General features: G+C 41.7%; 1 long non-coding RNA gene across 1 annotated transcript; it reads left to right on the forward strand.

Annotated features, from left to right (window-relative positions):
- Positions 1-1,002: 1,002 nt before the first annotated feature.
- On the forward strand, positions 1,003-17,754 carry LOC137145467 (uncharacterized). Its single transcript, XR_010917666.1, has 2 exons — positions 1,003-1,112; positions 17,612-17,754. It is a non-coding gene; the product is annotated as an uncharacterized lncRNA (long non-coding RNA).
- The last annotated feature ends 645 nt before the right edge of the window (positions 17,755-18,399 follow it).

The raw sequence follows: 18,399 nt of genomic DNA on the forward strand, positions 1-18,399 counted from the left end.
GAACGTAGAGATCAGGTTATACATTGACAGCACACAGACAGAGCCTGCCTTACAGGGTTTGGTTGCTGAAAAGTAACCAAACCAGTCATGAAGCACATGGTCTACTATATAGTCAGGAATGCAGGTGTCAATAAAGATGTATACAAGGAAAAGTTCTGTTGTGTTACTTGGCATTTGTGATATACCGTGCATCTACTGCCTGCGACTGAGCCTGTCCTGCTTGGGCATAGTGTTGCTATATGCCAAATAAAAGTACCTGAGTGATGAAGTGTGAGTTTTTGGGAGCGATTGGAATAGGGTTTCAGGGATCCCAACATGTGCCAATTATTAGCAGAGAATAATTAGGAACATACTTTGAACCTCACTGAGGCAGTATGACTAGTCTGATGCAGAGTAGTCCTATCTTCTGATCTAGTCTGGAACTTGAATGGACATTATGAAAGGGAATAGACCGAGATGAGTTGTTAAACTAGCAGCCACCAATCCAGACAGAGAATGAGCAGTACCATACCAAACTAATTCCCTGTTTTAATTAACACTTTTCCCCTCACACAAGAGATAGGACTGTCCTAAGATTTACAGAATGGCCACTCCCTGCACTCGCCCAGAGCTTCGACCATTCTGTGCCCAGAATGTTGAAATTGTATGTAAAGCTTTCAGTGCAGCATAGAAAAAGCAGCAATTGTAATGATTATTCCAAATATTTAAAATGCACCTTTTGCCTTTCTCAGTGCAATTTGAACTAGGAAAAAAGAAACTTTTATCTGGTTTACTGTAACATCCAGAGGCCTGTGAAGGAATATGGGGTAACATTCCTTAGGGTCAGAGGCCTGGAGCTGATCTGGCTGTCTGATTGGCTCCTCCCACTGCACCTGAGAAAGAAGTTGAACTTAATTAGCTGACCCTCATATAAAGAGGGCAGCAGGAAATAGCTGGGAGGGAGGCAGTGCAACACCCCCCAAAAGTTGAGGTGCCAGAGGTGGTGTGCCCCCCCCTGGAATACTACTGGAGTTACTGCTGAGGTGAATTGATCCAAAAAAACCAGACAGACAGACAGACAAACAAACAAGAGGGGTGACAGGTTGGGAGCTCTATATTGCTCAGGATCTGAGGTAAGAACTAGGAAATCTTGTTACTGGGATTTCTGGTACAAGAGACTAATTTGGGGAAAGGATTGCTATGCTTGCATAGACTTTGAAATAAGAATCTGCAAGGGTTTGATTGTTTTGTTCAGAAGGCTAAATTAAAGAAACTATGCCAGCTGAAAAAGGAGCTTCCCTGGATTCCCTGAGGAAGATCCTCCTGGGTCCATAGGTGCTGGGGTCCCTGCTGGAGCCAGAGGAAGTGGAGAACTGATTTCCCATCCCCCTGGCTGCAGAAGGAAGCCACTGCCTAGGTACCCAGGTGGAGTGCATAGGGCTACAGGACACATGCAGTTTCCCTGCTGCAGCCAGTGGGACGGGAGATCAGCAGGGAGGCAGCCTCTGCGTTGAACTCCTTCCGTCTGGCTGCAGTGGGATGTGGGGGTGGAGGTGGCACTGCTGGACCTACCATGCTTGAGGAGAGGCAGGACTCTAAAAATCAGGGCCTTCAATTTGGCCCGCACTTAGCAGGCTACCCACCATGACTTAGCTGTCAGGCCATGTGTAGTGTTCAGTGTGCAGTGACAGTCACTCTTCTACACTAGTGCTTTGTCTGTGAGTGTGTGACATTCTGTGAGTAATTTTAGGTGTAAAATAGTGAATGTAAAAATGAGCACAGTAGCAGCAAAATGTTTCCTTTAAATATGTAGTGATCTATAGTCCTTAATGGTGTATATGTCAATATGTTTTTTTATGAGTTGATAGACTGGTGGCCCTTCAGGGTTGTAAAAATGATATTTGTGGCTCTCCAGCCAAAAAGGCTGGGAACCACTGCACTAGACCATGCTGCCTCCCATGTCATTTGTAAGATTTTTTTTAAAAATCTGAGGAAAACCTTTTAAGGATGAAAACAAAAAATTCTGGCATGGTGCTTTTCCAAAAATCTCATCAGTCAGTCAGTCTTGCCACATCACTGAGATTTTTCATGGAGCATTCGCTGAAGGGGTCTATAAGAGTGTCCACTTTAACCTTGAATTTTCCAGGGAACTGCCCTGATCTATGAAAAACTTTTTGTATTTGCTTATTAGGTCATCTAGTTTAGCATTGTTTGGTACTGGTTATTGGATGCCCCCCCCCCTGGCATTACCAACCTGATCAATGTAAGACCCAGGAATGCCCTGAGGTCAAGCAGTGGTGCTTCTGTGTTTACACACTGCATCTTACCTTCATAGCCAAACAACTGAAATAATAAGGCTTATTGATTATGAAAAAGTATTCAATTCAACAGTGGGGGATTTCTATCATGAAATGATTGGGGGGCAAATGCATTTTGTAGATAAAAGAATACTATTTTCCCAGGCCCACAAGAATAGGGTATGGATGATTTCAAGCATGTCCCAAGAATTTGAACTTGGAAGGTGTACCGGGCAGGGATGTTCTTGATCTCTTTTTGTTCACTAGAGCAACCAAATCCGTAGCCTCTCACTAGAAAAGGAATTATGTAATTGCAAGCTGTACAGAAAACAACTATATTCATGCAAGCACTTCATCATAGCTTTATTCATGTGCGTATTCCCTTTTACGTCAAAATTACTACTTGTGTGCAAAGTTATACAAATATGAGTGTTTTCAGGACAGGGCCAAGAAATGTAAATCACAAAGTCTTAGTCATACAGCTTACCTCCTGGTAATCGCTTTTTTTTCCCCAGAGTGAAGGAGATCCTCCAGAATCTAAAATTACTAGAATAACATGTATGGCTAAAATAGGCCACAAAACTAATTAGAACAAATCTGATCACAAGTTTTAAATGGTTTAATTCATAGTCTCAATAACAAATCCAGCAGAACTGCATTATCCCCTGCAGGAGAAGGTCATTTGTTTTCCATTCAGGCTGAGTCTGTCCTCTCTGAACCAGAATGGGGTCATGCTAAAAAAGACCCTGGGTTTTGCAAAGTGTTGTTTGTAGGCAAATTCCCAACTGAAATCTATAGGATTTCACTCATGAGGAGAAACTGGGAGGACTAAGCCCTACTGGGAATGATTTTCTCTGCCTTTTCAATATGAGAAATATCTGCCCTCTCCTCGTATCTGGTTGCATTTGGAGCCTCAGCTTGACTACTTGCTCTGAGACCCACAAATGGAAGTCTTTGTTCTATCCAAACCAGTCTGCATGCAAATATCAAATTGAAATAATGTAAATATCAGCAGTGTATAATTCTGAAAATAGCAGGTGAAGATTCAATTGCTGGACTCTGGGAAAGGTCAGAACTCTCAATCTGCACTAATAAAGCAGACAGGAAGGACAGACTTGCAGTGAGAAGAGCGTGAGTGGCAAAAAACATTCTGCTAGGATAAGTAAAAGTGAAATATGGGGGGCAGGGAAATGATGTGATATTAGTTAAAGACATTCATCTTCAGCAACACGTGACTGCATGTCTGCAGAAAAAAGAAATGCCACTTTCCAAAGGAACTATCATTTTTAACACTCTTTTTGTTATCAGGCTGTAAAATACTTTTCTATAAATATTTTTGTTTATCATTTATTTTGACCCATATAAGCCAGGTTGCTCTACGTACCTTGGTCTCTTGTCTTCCCTTTCTCTATCAGGAAACACACAGGATGTCGCTGTGAAATCAAGAGCAAGAATAGATTATTCAGGAGCGAAAACAAGACTTTTTCACTGACCGCTTTTCAAATTAACATCTCTGTATTATTGTTTAAAAGGCACAGGCTGCCTGATAAAATGACCTGTAATATTTCCCAGAAATGGCAGATATGTTGCCTGGAAGTGGCTGGCACGTGGCTTTTACGTGACAACGTGGGATCAGACAGATTCTCAGCAATGCCCATGTTGCACACAGCCCATGCCCAGATATGGGGAGGAATTACTGTTCTCCTTTGCACTGCACTGATACTGCTGCCACAACGTACAGAGCCAATCCCCTTGCACTAAGACACAGCTACTGATTCCAAAACCAGCTAGGAACCAGCATGGTATCTGTTGCAGCTACTTAGCCTTTCCCCTCCTGTGCCAGCAACAGGGATGGGGTGGTGTAAAAGCTTCTATGCTACTCAAAGGGCTGGATATGCCAGCTTGATGGAAAGATTGAACCAACAGTATGAATTCCTTTTTTTATTTTTCCTAAGGAGTAGCAATGACTGCTGATGGTCACTTTAACCTTTTCAGTGGCATTATTTCCCCCTTTTTCAACAAAGATTTCAAATAGTTAGAGAGCCCTTCCATTCCTTTTGCATAATCTCTTTCCTGAATTCATGTGGTACAGCCCTCTCTATTCTGTAACTAACAATAAGGCTTGTTAGAGGTCTATTACAGGAGTGGTAAGGTGAGGTTCTGTGGCCTGCGTTGTGCAGGAGGTCAGACTAGATTATCATAATGGTCCCTTCTAACCTTAAAGTCTATGAGACAATGATCCTGCAATATTAAAGCACAGTATTAAAGCACATTAAACCCCATGGGTGTGGGGTCTGGGCCCTGTGGTTAAGTGACCGAGTGGCCAGAGTCAATAGCTCTATTATTCTTATTCTATTATCTTATTCAGGGTGGGCTTGCCTAGTGGCTTGAGTCAGTAGAGCCGCCCCTGCCTTTGGAGCAGCGTGGCCTAGGGGCCAGGGCCAATAATTGCCCTTATGTCCAGCACTGGCTGGCCTAGGGGCCCCAGTCATTGGAGCCTCCCCCATCTTCGGGGTGGTGCAGCTTAATGGCCACAGTCAATGGCAGCCCTTATGTTCAGGGCTAGGCAGCCTAGTGGCCAGTGACAGTGGAGCAAACCCTGCCTTCAGTGCAGCGTGGCCTAAGAGCCAGTGTCAATAGTTGCCATTATGTTCAGGACTAGGTGGCCTAGTGGTCCAAGTCAGTAGGGCTGCCCCTGTCTTTGGGGCAGCATGGCCTAACAGCCGGAGTCATTGGGACCACCCCGGCCTTTGGGGCGGCACAGCCTAAGGGCCAGAGTCAATAGCGGCCCTTAGTTTCAGGGTTCAGCGGCCTAGTAGCTGAAGTCAATGGAACCACCCCTGCCTTCAGGGCCGCTCTTCAGGGTAGCATGGCCTAAAAGCCGCAGTGGTAGGGGTCAGCACCAGGGGATAGGTGGCTGTGGGGGTTGGGGGACCCAGTCCCTCCCTGCTGTATTGGGTCCCAGCACAGGACCCTGTCAGTGACCCACTAGTGCCATTGTGTCATCGGGGATCTGGCCAAAACGCTGCTTCTTCACAGGCCAATACGTAACCCTCCCCCTGGGCCACTTCCTACCCTGATTCCTGAAGCCTCCACCCAGGTATCTTCAGGGTCTCCAGGCTGACCTGAGCTGCTCCCCCTTTATATTGAAGCAGCAGTTGGAGTCTGCCAGGAATATTGGCTTAACCCCTTCGTCTCCAGTGCAGGGCAAAAACACCCTGTCACAGCACAAAATAGTTAAAGCATTTCATCTTATAAAAAGCATCATATGCTCAAATGAAATAGCAGGGGGAAGTGCCTTTGTCTATATCTCAAACTATAAAATATGGACTCCTAAGTTAGTTTTCAAGTAAGATTTGCTCATTAATTTACTGAAACAAAGTGGATGCAAGCAAACTTCCATCAGAAACCTTACAAAGAAGTTTTTTCTTTCTACCTTTAAAGGGAGTGAACTCAAGAATTTTCAGTAGTGATAAACATCAGTAATCGTACATAATTCAGGTGAAGCCAATGACCACAATATAATAACAAAAGTGGCTAAAAATATTGTAATACGTTAATTGAAACAAGTAATTTCTAGTATGGAGGTAACTAAGTAAGAATAGGCTGTGTGGAACCACCTGGTGCCATTTCTCTTTAAACTCTGACTTTAGTTTATGGTAACATTTTATTGCTGGTTATATTATTTGAAGAAACAGTCCATCTAATTAAATGGAGGGTTAATTTAAGGTTCTGGCTTTTTGGCACATCTATTTATTTTCTGATTTTTATTCTGGGATTATATAAGAATGCACTTTATTCAAATTGATTTAAAGAAGTCAAATAACAAACTCAGGGCTGTAATGTTTTGACAGCATATAATGTTCCATTTGGCTGCTCAAATGTAACCTTTTAGGTAGCAAGTCTGTAGCTAAAGAATGATTTTTAGTCAGAGAACCAATTTTACTGCTAATATTCTCAGCATGAAGACATGCTAATAGGCATTTCTTCAAAACCAAGCTGCTGTAAATTCTCATACGCAAAACCAGCAAGACTATTGGCAGCCATCATGCCATCTGGTGATTCGCGATAATGTTACCAGGACAAGTGGAGATGTACCCATTTACACGAATAGTGAATGTGGACCTGACTCTCATCAACCGAGACCAAATCCTTCATATTTTGGATCAAGAAACTTCATATTTTGTTTGTCTGTTTTCCTTGCCCATACCATAAAACAAAGGAAAAGCCCTACTAACGAAGGGGAAGTCATAAATACAATAACCTTATGGGGAGCTGTAAGCCCACTTTGAACACCTTTGAATATATCTGCATTCAAGCTGAAGCTGAATCTTATGGAGATTAAATGATTTCAAACTAGTTTATATTTGGGATGGTGTGCCTGGATGTTTAAGAAAATTAATAATATACTGTAGAGCCCTTCACCTGTAGGTTATTAGTTCAAATCCAGATCAATTAGTGTGGCCCAGAAGATTAGACTATTGGATGACTGTTTAGAGGCCTGTGTGAAAGGAGCTGGGGAAGACAGTCCATTGTGAGTGCATAGTTATCTATATAACAAAAACTTAACAATTGCCATTCACATCCATCTCAGCAGAGAAGTGAAAGATAATCAGCACTGAAGCCATTCACATTTAGAGGTCATTATTCTCGGTCAGAGATAAGGATTGTAGGACTGGATGGGAAGTTTAAATGACTGCCACCCAACGCTATACCTATTCCGTGGATAAACAGAGGATGTTAAGGTTGCTCAGACAACTAGATAAAGGAAAACTGGTGTTTAGAGAACCTGAATAAATCTTCACTAATCATGTTAGTGTAATGTAATTAGTGATGGTGGACTCAACCATGAGTTCAGAAGCATGTGTTCTGCTTGAAAAACTTATTTGAGGCTTTCTTGGTGCCATGGTCTGTTTTTGTGTTCAAGTTATTTATTTTGTTCAGGTCTGGCAGTGGTATTCAGAACTTTGAGTAGATTTAATAACTTATTCAAATTTCGTATACTAGGTGTAAAGCCAATCCAATAATGGGATAATTGGCCCTTTAAGGATGAATCAGCTCCTTATGTGCTAATACACAGGGAAAAGCTGATTTCAAAAGAGTGGAGGAAATTTTTGTAAGCCACTTACTATGGGTTTTTGCATATGGATTGTATGAGGCACAAAAAATCAATTTAATCTTTTTTTCTTTTTTAAAAAAGCTCCTAAAAATACCTACAAAACATTACACATTTCCCATATTTATAGATGTTGTATTTTTAATCTATAGTAGATTCCTTACAAGAATTAATTAAATAGGTTTAAGACCAAAAGTCAGCAGCTTGTAACACAACTTTAATCTTCATTCAAGTGTATATATCTCTCTCTCTTAGAGTGTTATAGTGCTACATATCACCCTAGTACCTGAGTGCTGAGTCTCTGGTACTTCTCCCTTTTGGGGGTACAAATCTGCTCTGGGGATAAGGTTTTTTGTTTAGATTTTTCGGGGTTTACTGAGTAGAAGGAGATCTGAGTGGTATGAATGTCATTCTTATGCTGGAAAGACCTTTTTTGAAGAAGATTTTACAGTGTTTCCTAAAAATGTTCAGACTCTGGATTCACCTGATATAAGGAAGTTTGCTCCACAGCCTGATCCCCTGGGCTGGGGGCCAGCTCTCATGGCTTCATCCTGGGCTTTGTGATATGCATTGTCCCAGATGTGTGCAGCTGTCACTGTGGTTTTTAGACCAAAATATGTCTTTGCTGTAGCTGGGGCCTGATCCATTAATTGCTTTGAAGATTAGACATATACTGGAAGGTCTCTAAGTTTAAAAAAAAATGAGGAAGAGGCCCTTTCGTTGGGGTGGGGAGGGGATTGAGCTAACTTGGAAAAATGCACATCAGTGTTTGGAACTTGTTCTTTCTGGAGCACACTGTCTCTGAGCAATGAAGCTTTTATTAGGCTTGAACAAGCCAATTTAGGAAATGTAAGATACATTCATGCTCCTCCAAAAAGAAAAACTTTTGCCGCTTCTGGAATGGAACCCAAATCAAACCTTTCTGTAGGTTCTGAAAAGATTCAGTTAAGGTTTTGCCGTTTTATTTCATTTTCATGCCTGTCTATTTTCAGATTACATTATATTATTTCTTATATCTATTTCAAACACCAAATGACTGCCGACAGCTACAGATTTCAGTATTAACTTATTTCTCCATAGCTATGTAAAGTGTCAACTCAAAGGCTCTGTCAATAACTACCACATGGCATACAGTTTAGTGGGTAACAGTTATGTAAGACATTTAGCATAATTACATAAGATATATAATTATATGATCACCTACTGTCTGAATGCCTCACAGTTCCTAATGTATTTATCTTCATAACAACCCTGTGAGGTATGGGAAGTACTATTATTCCCACGTTCTAGATGAGGGGAACTGAGACTAAATGACTTGCCAAAGGTCACAGAAGAGAGGAAGCCAAGAACTGCCCCCAGATCTCCTGAGTCCAAGGCAACTACCCGAACACTGGACCATCATTCTCTTTACATCAATCTTGTTGGAAAAAACATGCAGCTAATTAGCAGGGTCAGTAGACTGGCACCTGCTAAGTTCTCCAATAGACTATAAAGGTGCATTGTAACATAAGCAGTAGCACACAACAGAGATCAGTCACAAATCATAGTTCAGAATGTCCAAAAGTTAATCAGAATTTTACTTTTGTGAGGAAATGATGTCTAGTGCTTGGTGCTGTTCCCACCATTGACCTGTTGTTTGCCTTAACTTCTCTGTGCTTCAGTTTACTCACCTGTAAATTTGGGATAATGCAACTCAGGCACCTTTGTAAGTTGCTTAGAGATCCTATAGAAAGATCCTTGTTATCCTTGTTGCTTTATTTCATTGTAGTAAAATATCACCCTGTCTCACCAATTATTTAAAATCCCATACATCAACTTAGCAGTCTGGCTAGTCATAACAAATGAATAACTTCTGAATTCAAATTTGCAGAACAACTTTGGATAAAACTTGTTTCTAGAGGACTTTTAAATTACAATGCTCAAGAGCTTTAGATGGATGTATGGTTTCACATAATGGCTTGAGGTTCTGAAACAGGCTTCCCTTGACACCAGGGGACCTATCCGCCCAAGAGGTCAAACATCTGATGACTACTTTCTGATCTCTCTTAAATGGGTGACACATCTTCGGATCTAATTCATTAAAAATTTACACCTGACTTATCAAGGGGCTTATGTACTTTGCATAGACATTCAACAACACTTTATATCTATCTCAGTCATACGCTTCAGCTTATTAAGCACCTGCGTCTGCTTCCATCAAACCCAATGGCAATGCTCCCATTAACATCAGTGGATGCAGGGTCATGCTTTACAGACCTGCTTATATCCAAGTAGCTGTATTTCTGTACCACATCAGCAGAGCATATAGTGCAAGCAATCCAGGAGCTGATTTAGCATAGAAGTAGTAAGAGGAATTACATGACTGCATCCTCTAATATGCAAAACATATTGGGCCAGATGCTCAGGTCCAGCAGAGTTGCACTCAGTGCAAGACTGAAAGAGAAGACAATGATGCTTTACACCATTTTTAGGCCTAAATAAGTGGTTTGACTTTGGATGATGCTAAGCACCTGCAGGTCCCTTGGATTTTACTGGGGGCTGTGGCTCCTCAGCATGTCTGAAAATCAGGCCAATTATTTAGGCGTTTAAATATAGATTTAGGTATATAATTAGAGATGCTCAGAACCGAAAGTCTTGGTTAATGAGCCAGTTGTCATGTCTTTATTGAATCTACAATATCTAGAAAGTTTTTGCATCTAATAATTTGATATTATAAGTAGTTGGGAAATAGGCTTTTTATCCATTGGAAAATTTCAGTGAAAATGAAAAGAAAATACTTTTTTTGAAATTTGCCCACAGAAGAATTTGGCTTTTTAATGAAAAATCAGAAAGCAAGACACTCAGGCTGAAAACCAAAATATTTCATTTCAGAAATGCTGCCATCATGCCTTATGGGACTTGTAGTTAGCTGCCTCATGTGCCTGTTCTCTTGAAAAAGCTAAGTTCCCTGGTCAGACTACATATCCTATGGTGCATCATGGTCTCCCATCATAGCGACACGGGCAGGTGCGTCATGAGGAGTCCCTAGCTGTGGTGCATTATGACAGCTGTAGTCCAGCTAGGGAGGTAGGCCCCACAGATGAGACCGGGGACATAACTAAACCCAAACTACAACTCTCATTAGGTGGCATGGCAAGATAGTTGAAAACTGGAAGTATTTTTATTTGGCTGACTCTTTTTTTCAGGTGTTTGGGGTTTTTTAAAATTTTCTGTGGAATCAGACCCTTTTCTTGAAAAATTCTGTTTTGTCAAAGAACAGATTTTTCACTGAAAACCAGTTTGATGGAAAAATTTGACCAGCCCTATTCAATCTGACTAATTGAGAACTGTTTTAATTTTAGAGTTTGCAGCTATATTGCTAAATCCAGCTACTCTCACACAGGTAACTTCCCCATATAGTTTTGTTAAGGCTTATCTCAATAAGTTAAGTCAGCTCTTGATTCTCAAAAGGTTTAGTATAAAGCTGTAAAAATAACCCTTGAGTGGAGGCATGAATAAAAGGGAAGTTACAAGTAAAGTGTAATTAATTATAGAGAGCCAAATTCTGTGGTCCCTTAGTGTAATTTGTCTGAGAAGAACTCAGGCATCAATTCGGAACAACATTCTTGCTTAAATCCTGTCCTGAATAAGGATGTTTTCCTGAATCAGGGTCTATGTAAGGACATCACGATTTGCCTTAGGGCTGGTTGTCATAGTGAAGAGATGGATTGAAAGTGGGAAGGGTTATGGAAGCGCTGTTCTGAGGGAAGGTGGAGAAGAAGCAAAAGACAGGGTTTTTATGTGGTAGTGACCACCATAAGTTATCTTATGTAGGAACAAAAGTTATTAGCCAATCTGTCCTTCTTTTTCTCCCCCACCTTATCTCTGCATTCAGAAAGAAAACCCCATATATCTTCAGCTTTCTTTTATTTGATTTGTGGTTCATAATCATATTAGAACAGCAAAAGAGATCTTTTACTTCACCCCTCTGAAAGAAAGACTGATAATGATTCAAAATACCCTGTTTATAGGGATGTACTACAGTTCCCCCAAGGATATGATCCCTCTCCTCCTCCTGAAATTGAAATGCTGCTATTAAAAATTGGGTTTCATTAGTCCAGCTTTCAGAATGTATCGTATTAGAATGTAATGAGAGAAACCCTAATGAAGGAGGCTAAAATCTAGAATGGTTTCAGAACATGCTAATAGGACATCCTAAACCTTCTTCATTGCAAATCAGGTTAGGGACAGAATCTTCCTTCACTGCAGAAATGCCTCAGGATTATAAAACACACACATGACAAGAAGTGGCAAGAGCCCATAAGGGTTGGACGTACATAAGGGTGTGAGTTACTTACACAATAGTTCTTTTTGCTCTCACACAAGACAGGGTTAGTCTGAACCTCCCCTTTTTCCACTATTTCTTCTGTTTACTGATTTGTGCTTTATTGCACCAGCTCTTCAGTAAGATGAGACCACAACTTTGGTAACTACACATTTCAGCAATTATTATAACAATTGCTGTAACTGATAGACATTTTGTAAATGGGTTCGTTTTTTTTAAAACAGTAAAAGTGAAATTTTGCTCCAAAAATGTTCATTTTTCAGCAAAAAACTATTTTCCATCAATCAGAGAAGTGAAGTTCTGGAATAGCCTTCCAATGGGAGCAGTGGGGGCAAAGAACCTAGCTGGCTTCAAAACTGAGCTTGATAAGTTTATGTAAGTGATGGTACAATGAGACAGCCTAATTTTTGGCATTTGACTAATCTGGCAGTTTTGGCAATTGACTGATCTTTGACTACTAGCATAAATATGCCAATGGCCTGTGATGGGACAGTTGATGGGGTGGGTTCTGAGTTACTACAGATAATTCTTTCTTGGGTGTCTGGCTGGTGAGTCGTGCCCACATGTAGGGTTTAGCTGATCACCATATTTAGGGTCAAGAAGGAATTTTCCCCCCGGGCAGATTGGCAGAGGCCTTGGGGGTTTTTTGCCTTCCTCTGTAGCACGGGGCATGGGTCACTTGCTGGTGGATTCTCTGTGCCTTGAAGTCTTTCGACCATGATTTGAGGACTTCAGTAACTCAGTCGTAGGTTAGGGTCTATTACTGGAGTGGGTGGGTGAGGTTCTGAAGCCTGCGTTGCGCAAGATTTTAGGGTTTTGGGGGGATAGGCTACATCTTGCCACCTTAACTGCCAGAAAGTGTAGTTTTTGTTTGCTAATAAGAACTGTGTTCCACCCCAAACATGGCTGCATTCTAGCAAGGAGTTAAGTGGTGTGGGGCCTGATCCAAAGCTTATTGAGGTCAGTAATGGGAATCTTTCCATTGACTTCAATGGTCAGATCCACAACTCATGAAACACATTGGGAGGATAGGTGCTAAATAAATGTCATATATTAGTAATTGTTAAGACTGAGGGGTTCTTTAGCCTGTAATAGCAATAATATAGGGATTGACGACTGGCTGAGGTTAATAGCCCTTTGCACTGTACACAACCTAAGCCATTTCTTTCACACCTGGCTATTAATCCTCAAGACGTGCCCTGTGTCTCACCTGACAATGATATATTGATTGAATCCATTTCTCCATAAATAAAGATAGCTGTCCTAGTCTAAGAGCTTATAGAATTCGGTTCTATACTGAATCCTTTTCATAGTTACGGTTTCTAAAAGAGCTATTCAAAGGTATACATTAGATACTAGAACTTACTGTGAGGAAACAGCAGCAATTATACAAACAAGAGGTCCTGTAATCACTATTCACTGAGAGGGGAAGTTAGCTAGTTCGTGGGAGTTAAACTTAGTCCGTTTTTAAAAGTGCCATAAACTTCCTTTCACCTACGTAGTCACCCAAGAAAGGACTGAAGTTTCAACAACTTCCCCAGCTTCTGTAAGGTATTCTACCCCACAAAGTCACTGAAAAGATTAATTTCTCAATTAAGCAGAATCGAACAAACACTATATCCCCCTCCCCACCTCCCCAATATGGGCACATTTTCTGATGTGCAACACATGCACATTACATTCTAAATTGCTCAGAAACTAGATGGAGCAATCTAGAGTTCATCTTCATCATCCAACTTTTGTATCTTCCCATAACCACAGCCCTATAACACGAGCTACACAGATTCAAGCAGGGACCATCTGTAGATTGCAGCCTGCTAGTGCTTCACACTTGAGGTGGTGATGACCAGCCACTGTTGTGCACTCTTCAGGGGAGGAAGGTTAATCTTATGTTTAAGGTACTGGACTGGGAGTCAGGATTACCGGGTTCAATTTCCAGGCACTGCCATACGCTTCCTTTGTGATTTTTGCACAAGCACTTCAGATCAAGCTTTAAACAGGGAAAACACTTCCCTTCTTCAGCCTCGTAGTGTCTAGTGTGGAAGAAACCAAACTCAGGGGTCCTTACTAACATGTCCGTTGCCTAGCGGATGGTCCAGAATTAGCCAAACAACAGATTAGCAAAATCAGAGTTTATTCTTTACGTAAAGAAGGTGGTCCCTACAATGTAAGGGGCGACAACTTAAAACTAAATTCTAACAGCTTTATAGCTTCACACAAACAAGTCTTTATATGTCACAGTTCCCATGATCATACATACTAAAAAAACCTACTTATCTAGGAATTTTCTTAGCTCAGTATTTGCATCTTTCCTTATCCAAGTTACAGGGTCTTTCTCTGCATTCCATCCCTGCTGGCGTCTAGGCCTCTTAACTATTTTGTTAACCCTTAACATTCTAAGATTTAAACTTCTGTTAGAAAGGCACTTGCCATCTCAGGCTTTTACATCCATTACTAAAAATCAGTTCTCAGCAGAAACAGAGACCCCATCTTCTTTTTCCTTCACACTAGTCAAGTTAGATGGAAAGCTCTTCAGTGCAGGGACTGTCTGTAGCTGCCTACAGTCAGAGGCACTGTGCTTTCAACTGATTTAGCTTAAAATATGGTTTTCAGGAGCTGGCATAATCTAATATGTCCTGATTATGTCAGCAAAGTAACAAATGAAGAATCCTAGCAGATGTTGGTCACATCCATTCAAAACACTTAAGAAAATAGGGAATGACATCCCAGCAAAGGGGAATATATATATTTCACATCAATCTGATGGCCATTCAGCAGGTTGTTCTCAATGCAGCAGTAGTAAAAGCAAAGCAATGAACTGAGTGAACCTGCTGGAAAGCCAGTCTCATGGGTGAAACGTACCTTTTGAAAAAGAAACAAGGTCATGAACTCTGAACTCCTGGACACAGAAGCTAAGTTTCTTTGTATAAGGTCACATAGCAGAGGCTTTTTTTATATCATCTTTCTAGGAGGCAAATGTAGAGGGACATGTGTAAATATGCATGTGACTGGCAGAAAAAAATATTTTTGTGAACCACACACAGCCCTTTACAAGTTTATTAAACTTGTTTTAAAACTGTTTGTAAACCATAAACACATAAGGAAACACCCATCCCATGCAGAAGGAGGGGGGAGGGTCAGCTGCATTAATGGCCTTTCCTTTCTAGGACACCACAGAGGTATGATCAGGATCTATGCTGAGATGGGAGGGGGGCAACTTGGAAGGGAGGAAGCTCCCTTCAGTCCTGCAGAGCTTCCTCGGGAGAAGTTATCCAGCTTGCGGCTACAATACCTGCTTCACGTAGTCCTTTTCATGCTAAGAGAACCCGAGGGGCAGCAGCATCCAGGGGAATCCTTGGTAGTGCAGCCATACTGCCAGAGAGGGGAGCAAATTATAGAGGAACAAATCTGGTATAGGGCAGAGATCGCTGAGCATCTCTCAGCTGTGTAGGTAAGCCCCGGGGTTCAAGGAGGACAGACCCCACTTTGCCAATGGAATCACCAAGAATGAGCTCTGTGAGGGGATCCTGTTAGAGATTCTCTCCCCTTTAGCCCCCTCCTTGGGTTTTACCCTGGGGACAAAGTGATCTGACCATTCACTAGTTTCAAGTAACAGTTATTCTGCTACATGAAAACAGCTGAGTTCACACCTAGGGACTGATTCACCTAGGGATTGTGATACTCATATATTTTAAGGCCAGAAGGGACATTATGATCATCTAGTCTGACCGCCTGCATTTTGCAGGCCACAGAACCTCACCCACCCACTCCTGTAATAGACCCATCACCTCTGGCTGAGTTACTGAAGTTCTCAAATCTTGATTTAAAGATTTCAAAGTACAGAGAATCTACTATTTACACTAGTTCAAACCAGCAAGTGACCTGTGCACAATGCTGCAGAGGGAGGTGAAAACCACCCAGGGTCTCTGCAAGTCTGACCTGGGGAAAAATTCCTTCCTCAGCCCAAACATGGCGATCGGTTAGACACTGAGCATGAGGGCGAGACCCACCAGCCAGACACCTGGGAAACCATTCTCTATAGTAACTCAGAGCCCTCCCCATCTCGTGCCCTATCGCTGACTGTTGGAGATATTTGCTAATAGCAGTCGTGGATGGGTCACATGCCACCGTAGGCAATTTCACTGTACCATCCCCTCCATTAACTTATCAAGTTTAGTCTTAAAACAAGTTAGGTTTTTTACCCTTACTGCTCCCCTGGGAAGGTTGTTCCAGAACTTCACTCCTCTGATGGTTAGAAACCTTCATCTAATTTCAAGCCTAAACTTTCTGATGGCCAGTTTATAGCCATTTGTTCCTGTGTCCACACTGGCCCTTAACTTAAATAACTTCTCTCCCTCCCTGGTATTTATTTCCCTAATGTATTTATATAGAGCAATTATATTTCCACTCAGCCTTTGTTTGATTAGGCTAAACAAGCCAAGCTCCTTAAGTTGCCTCTCATAAAGTAGGTTCTCCATTCCTCTGATCAGCCTAGTAGCCCTTCTCTGCACTTGTTCCAGGTTCAGTTCATCTTTCCTAAACACGGAGGACCAGACTTAAACACAGTATTCGAGATGACATCTCACCAGTGCCTTGTATAATGGTAATAACACTTCCCTATCTCTATGGGAAATAACTCACCTGATGCGCTCAACTCTCACACCTGACTGACAGTAGGTGGCCCAGCCACCCGGGCAGGCTGACAGTGATTTCTGAGTAAAATTATTAAGTCTGACTCATGATCTCGGAATAGGGCTCTCAAATGTCAAGATTCTTTTTCCCCCAGCATTGCTGTATCATGAGTCAGGCTTATTTTACTTAGAAATTGCATCTCTTCCGATTAATTCGTGAGAGTTGGCCTGTCTGCAAACGGGAGCCTGCCTGGGTCACTGAGGGAGCAACATGGTCGTGGCAGCAGGATTGGGACTGCCTGATGCTGCTTGTGGAGAAAGACTTTAGAAGATACCTCTAGAAGGGAAGGACATGGCGTGACCTGGCCAAAGGGTCATGTCACAAAGCCACTGTGCTGTAGCTGTGGAAGGAGAGCTGTGTGCTGGAAGAGAAGAAAGGGGGTGGTGAACCGAGTGGAGCAATTCCCAGAATGGCCAGAAGGAGGTGCAACCCAGTAGAGAGTAGAGTGCCCCATGACACTGAGGCAAAGTATTCATGTAGATGTTGGGCCATACCTGGGTTATCTTTCATCTCCACCCCATCTCCAGTCTTCAGCAGTCCCACTTCTTCTTTCCTTGTTTCCTTTTTATTTATACAGCTAAAGAACCTTTTACTACTGATCTTAGTCACATGGGTGTAAATCAGGAGTCAATTAATTTAATCCAAGGGCCAAATTCTGTTCTCAGTTTTACTGAAATAAAAAATTAAATACATTCTAATGAAACCAGGGGAGTTACAGTGGCATAAAACCAGAGTAATAGAGAGCAGAATCTAGCATAGAGAGTTTAGTTGTGTGTGTGTGTGTGTGTGTGTGTGTGTGTGTGTGTATATATGGACTCCTTTCTGTGTCCTTCTTATCTTTGGTACAAAGATTGCTCCTCTTACAAATGATTACATTTGTCCCCAGTTATAACTTATTGGGGCTTGATTAACTCTTGTTTTGTTTTGTTGGGATTTTTGTTTGCTGATGCTACCAGCAAACAAACAATGTGTACATTTCATTTCTTCTTCATGAATATTGCTTTAATGGGACTTACAAAAGCTTTGTCCCCTAGCAACAGCTCTCTGCAAGTTCCACTTATAAATCAATGCCAGCTAGATTCAGTGAGTGGAAGGGACTGAGATATTAAATTCTCTCTTGGTCAAACAAATTTTTGTTTTTTATTCACTTGATTGTTAATTTTTTAAAAAACTTTCATTGTCTATTTTTCTCTTTCTTCTCAGTGCTCTACAAAAACCTTAAGTTTTAGATCTTGAAGTGCTCTTCGACATCATATGAATCAGCACAAGCCAGAGACCTGGAAGATTTAAAGAGAAGTGGGTGTTGCAGTAACAACTAAAACAGCATTAAAGCACTGTAAATGTGATAGACAGCTGTCATGTTTGTATAATACAAATGATGTTCTACAATATTGATCTCCAGATAGCCTATGTCTTTAGGGAACCAATTTTGCTGAGCATGGTTCGATGGTACTGTGACGCTGTAGCTACATTATGGTTTCCAAAGGTATTAGGGTAAATTATGTTTTGCCCAACTTTCTAAGCCTGCGGGCGCTATGAGAGCAGGGCTAGATATTCATTTTGCCAGATCTTTAGCACTTACTCAAATATTATGGATTCAAATGTTTCATTCATGATTAAGGATAAGATTATGTCATGGAGATCATGGAAGTCACGGACTCTGAGACTTTCAGAGACCTTCATAACATTTTCCGCTTCAGCCCTGGGGCAGCAGGGCTGGAGCTGTAGGGCAGCAGGGGAGCCCCACAGCTGCCAGCCACCATGGGCAGTGAGTGCCGGACTGCCCCCCACCTTCCACAGCCCTCATCCCCCACTGCTCAGGCTGCAGTTCCCCCATCAGCGCCACTTTTGTGACATGGTGAAAAGTTCCAGAGTGGTAGCCATGTTAGTCTGTATACAGCAAAAACAACAGGAGTCCTGTAGCACTTTAAAGACTAACAAATTTAATTTCTGCAGGCATAAGCTTTCGTGGGCTGCATCCCATCTGACGA

This window comes from Emydura macquarii, unplaced genomic scaffold (assembly GCF_026122565.2).
Source record: "Emydura macquarii macquarii isolate MOO-44397 ecotype Brisbane River unplaced genomic scaffold, CSIRO-AGI_Emac_v2 contig_3530, whole genome shotgun sequence".
NCBI classification, from domain to species: Eukaryota; Metazoa; Chordata; order Testudines; family Chelidae; genus Emydura; species Emydura macquarii.